This window comes from Euleptes europaea, chromosome 6 (assembly GCF_029931775.1).
Source record: "Euleptes europaea isolate rEulEur1 chromosome 6, rEulEur1.hap1, whole genome shotgun sequence".
Taxonomy (NCBI): domain Eukaryota; kingdom Metazoa; phylum Chordata; class Lepidosauria; order Squamata; family Sphaerodactylidae; genus Euleptes; species Euleptes europaea.
Genome location: NC_079317.1, coordinates 18,536,365 through 18,541,581, shown reverse-complemented (window position 1 = coordinate 18,541,581; position 5,217 = coordinate 18,536,365). Strand labels below are relative to the sequence as shown.

Genomic DNA, 5,217 nt, shown 5'->3' with positions numbered 1-5,217 from the left:
CCTAAACAGATTTGGTAGGAGCTATGATTACAGCCTTAAATTAGATTATGTTGAACAGCAAGCTAAACCCCCACAAAACCTCATCCTGATTTTTTTTAAAACCCCAAGAGTATTGGCTGGACCCTCCGCAATGGTACAGCATGTAGTGTGGGTGGTAAGCCGGATTGCCAGACATCTAGTTGAGAGGAAATTCCTGTATTTCAAAATACACAGGCATTCCTAGACCGTAGAACAAATCCGAAAGCTACCCAGCTACAAGAAATGTTTGGAGAACACCTACTGCAGAGTAGAGCTTCATTATAATGTAATTCTTGAAACTGGGCTGTAAAAACTATGGAGCTGACAGCTGGCAAAGACTGACCCCCTTTGCAGGTGAGGCGGGGAACCAGCGACCAAGCCCAATTCCATTATCCGGTCTTTCAGACAAACCCACAAATTTTTGTTTTCAGAGAACTTACATAATTAATTACCAGGGTGGTGGTGGTAGCAAGGAAGGAAGAGTTATAGGCAATGGAGAGCAACTATAAGGGGGATAGGAGTCATAATTTAGGAAATGCAATAAAGCAGCTGTCAGGTAACTTCCCTCGAAGTGCAAATCTGTTAGAAAAGTTCCAAAACATTGTATAACATTTTCTCAGTGGAGCATTTAGTAAAGGGATAAAGGCACGACAAGACTTTAAAAATTGAAGACTGACAATAAAGGACTGTGGGATGAAGATATCAGTTTCCACACAGCCGGTATCTTTATGGGGGGGGGGGGGAGAATCAGTGCTGTATGCTGCATACATCTATTCTCTGCAGTTTACTTCTTTCCCCAGAAGCTCGTTTCACCAAAACAGCCTCCTTTCAACCCCATGATTCAGTGCTGGGAAAGCTATGGAATAGTTAAGCCTATGCAGAAGAATCGTGCAGTAGTTAACTTAACATTACAAATTGGTTATGCTGTTTTCTGAGAATCCAGCATCTCATAAAATAAAATCTAGCCAAGGGGAACTTCTGATGGTCTTCAGCAGACTCTCTTTGTATTTTTGCTACAACAGGCAAACACAGCTACTCCTTTGGAATTACTTGATTCGGTTGCCTTGACCCAGCTAACAACCATATGTATGCAGAAACAGGCTTGAAGTCAATCCCTAGCTGGATGGGGATGGCTGTAAACACATGTAGCCTAATAGGGCAGGGAGTGTGGCTCAGTGGTAGAGCATCTGCTTTGCATGCAAAAGGCCCCAGGTTCAATCCCTGGCACCTCCAGTTAAAGGGAGCAGGCAGGAAGACCTCTACATGAGATTCTGGAGAGCTGCTGCCAACCAGAGTAGTCAACACTGACCCTGATAGACCAGAGTTCTTACTAATCATAAGGCAGTTTCATGTGTTCTTGTGTCCTCAGTTCCATACAACAGCTGAGCTCAAGGGGAAGAAGTCTGAGAGCTGTGTGGGAGGTATACCTAAGGTTGCCAACCTCCAGGTGGTGGCTGGAGATCTCCCGCTATTACAACTGATCTCCAGGTGACAGAGATCAGTTCCCCTGGAGAATATGGCCGCTTTGGCAATTGGATTCCATGGCATTGAAGTCCCTCTCCTCTCCAAACCCTGCCCTCCTTAGGCTCCACCCCCCAAATCTCCAGGTATTTCCCAACTCAGAGCTGGCAACCCTAGGTATACCACAGATCAGAAAGGTGGAACCTGGTGGGATAGAGCCAGGGATTAGTGGCATTTTGTGAGGCTGAGAAGGATACCTGTTGGGTTGACCGAAAGTCCTGGCTGTGCATGTTTCCTCATGGAAGAAGCATGATGAATGAGGTGAGGGGCTGGAGTGCAAGAAATACCAACATTACGGATCAGAAAACAGCCCACTCCCTGGATTCTGGCTCCTGTCTAAAGAGTTCGTTTACAAAATCAGCACCACTATGATAGAATGTGAATGCAATGCAAAATAACATAGGCAGGCCACTCCAATAAATAACAATATCTGAATGAACCGTTTAGTTGTTGCAATAATAATTACAATTAATACTGTAATGAATGCTGCCTGTGTTATTTTACCCATGTTATTTGCCTTTGTTATTTTACATTGTATAAAGATTTCGTTTGCCTAGAGCCCCAGAGAGAAAAAGCTAAAACTGGTTAATTCAGGTCAGACCTTGAGATCTGGAAATTTTACCAGAGGAACTGCGAGCACAAAAAGCTGTTTGTCCAGGATCTCAGGCAGAGAAAGATCCTTCCCAACCTATGCTGCCTTCTGCATGCAAGCCCTGGGTTCTACCTCTGAGTCACAGTGCAAAGTAAACCTTAGTCCAGCTCTGCACAATTTGTGAGCCACTATACCAAATGCAGCCATTATCTACACCCTGTAAAAATAGCCCCCTATCCCCCATTTCTGCAGTGTCCAGCAGCCACTTCTCAATAGTTGGTAGGGTTGCCAACCTCCAGGTACTAGCGGGAGATCTCCTGTGGTTACAACTGATCAGTTCACTTGGAGAAAATGGCCACAATTGGACTCTGTGGCATTGAAGTCCCTCCCCTCCCCAAACCACGCCCTCCTCAGGCTCCACCCCCCAAATCTCCAGGTATTTCTCAACCTGGATCTGGCAATCCTAGCTGTTGGTGAGCTGCTACATATGTCCAATGACCACACTCATCTTGGGGAGTCCTGTTCTGCCGTATTGTTTCTATTATGATAAGTCTCTGGAGGGCACTGGACAAATGGACGAAGAGAGCAAATTAGCAACAGATTGACCAGCCTTATGACACAATGGATGGAAACCATTCATTAAAGAGAACAAACTTTAAAGGCTTTGGAAAACATGGTCCTGGATGGAGAACAAAGGAATAGTTAATCATGGGCGGTAGCAGACACAGCATCCTCAAGTCTGTCCTGGTGTCCTGCAATGGTAATTCCATTTGTATTTAGGACAAAGTGGGCGCCACTTGTTTTTAACTATAAATTGATTAATATTTGGGATTGTTTTTAAGTTTTATGATCTATGTATACTGTGATTTTAGTGTATTAAGTGTTTGTGATGTTAGCTGCCCTGAGCCCTTCCTAGGACGGGGATAGAGACACAAACAAATAAATAGGAGTGTGCATCAAAAAAATCAGTAACATTTGGATTTGGGTATATTGGACCCGAATATTTTCAAGAGCCCTGAAAAATCCCAAATCTCCACCCTGGTCTGGGGTCTCTTTTTCCAAAATCAAAATTTTTGGGTCCATTATACCTTATGTGGAATATTTCTGGGGATCTGTGGGGGCTGTTTTTCAAGGTAGAGGCACAACATGTTCAGTGTAGCTGCTGGTGACTCCAAGTTTGATAAAGATTGGGTCAGGGGGTCCAATTTTATGGGGCCCCATTTTCCTCCATTGGAAACAATGGAGGATGGAGGGGGGCACCGTCTTTGGGGGGGGGGGGCATAAAATTGGACTCCCTGACCTAATCTTTACCAAACTTGTGGGTTCATGTAAGGAGAGTCACGAGCAGCTACGCTGAACACTTGGTGCCTCTACCTTAAAAAACAGCCCCTCAAAGCCCTTGAAAGTTACCCCATAGACTATAATGGATTGGGGGGATTTAAAGGCTTCAATTGAAGCCTATGGGGAATCCCAAAAAAGCTGAACAAGCCAATTTTTTTCAGCTCTTCTGGATTTGGCTTTTTAGCTACTGTTTACAGAGGCCTTTTTTCCAGTTTGGCAAGGCCAAATAGATGCCCCAAGTCAGACGACATCTTTGTTTTCTCTTTAAGGCACAGGACTATAGCAACTGCCCTGTGAGGAGCTGTTAAAATGCTTAGAGCTGTTCAGCTTGGAAAGAAGGTGGCTGAGGGGAGACATGATAGAGGTCTATAAAATTAGGCAAGGTATGGAGAGAGTAGACAGGGAGTTTTTCTCCCTCTCCCATAATACTAGAACACGGGGTCATCTGCTGAAGCTGGGGGGTGAGAGATTCAAAACAGATAAAAGGAAGTATTTCTTCACACAACGTATAGTTAAATTGTGGAACTCTCTTCCCCAGGATGAGGTGATGGCTGCCAACTTGGAAGGCTTTACGAGGGGAGTGGACACGTTCATGGAGGAGAGGGCTATTCATGGAGGAGAGGGCTATTCATGGCTACTAGTCAGAATGGCTACTAGTCATGATGCATACCTACTCTCTCCAGGATCAGAGGAGCATGTGTATTATATTTGGTGATTTAGATTCGAACACATGCAGGACAATGCTGCTACAGTTGTCTTCTTTGTGGGCTTCCTAGATGCACCTGGTTGGCCACTGTGTGAACAGACTGGTGGACTTGATTGACCTTTCTTACGTTCTTATGAGTGTCATGTCAGTATATCAAAGGCAATTAGAAGCCAGATCAAGCTCTGGGGCTTTATAGGGCTGGGTGAAACCCAATTAGCCCCTGATAACTACTGAGTTAATAAGCTAACTTCTTCTAGCTAGCTTCATCAATGATGCCCAAGCACAGCAGACATTTTTTATCTATTACTTTATCATCACACCCTACTTCCAAAGGAGCTTGGGGGTGGGGCATTTTCATAGAAGTCTATTAAGTATGTTAAGGTGAGGAAGAGTGACTCACCTTCAATTAGCATTGTGGATGCTCCCCAATTCCCCAGTCTCAATTGAATACCATAATAGCTATACCATGGACTGCCAAAAAGACACATCAGTGGGTTCTAGATCAAATCAAGCCTGAACTGTCCCTAAAAGCTACAATGACTAAACTGAGGCTATTGTACTTTGGTCACATAATTAGATGACAAGAGTCACTGGAAAAGACAATCATGCCAGGAAAATTTAAAGGTCGCAGGAAAAGAGGAAGACACAAGAGGAGATGGATTGACTCTATAAAGGAAGCAAGGCCCTCAGTCTGCAAGACCTGAACATGACTGTTAATGATAGGAAGTTTTGGAGGACATTAATTCATTGTACTGATTATTGGGATCGCGGTTTGTAGCTGGACTTTTCATCGTGGGCTCTTTTGGAGGCTTCTTGTCTGGTGCTGCTCTCTACATGGAATGCATTAGGATCTACTTATGCTACAGTGGATCCCATTACAGTGGACCCTGCAGTTCCTGCAGCTAGAGAACAGTGTCCCATAATGTCGTGACAATATCCATTTGTTCCATTTTCACATGCTAAATTAATATAATGGGTCAATCTAAACCTAAAAATGGGGAAGAAATCTTTTTTTTAAGGAGGGCTTGGAACAATATGA

General features: G+C 44.0%; 1 non-coding gene across 1 annotated transcript; it reads left to right on the top strand.

The window, feature by feature from the left end:
* Positions 1 to 1,179: 1,179 nt before the first annotated feature.
* TRNAA-UGC (transfer RNA alanine (anticodon UGC)) lies at positions 1,180 to 1,251 on the top strand. Its single transcript has one exon. It is a non-coding gene; the product is annotated as a tRNA-Ala (tRNA).
* The last annotated feature ends 3,966 nt before the right edge of the window (positions 1,252 to 5,217 follow it).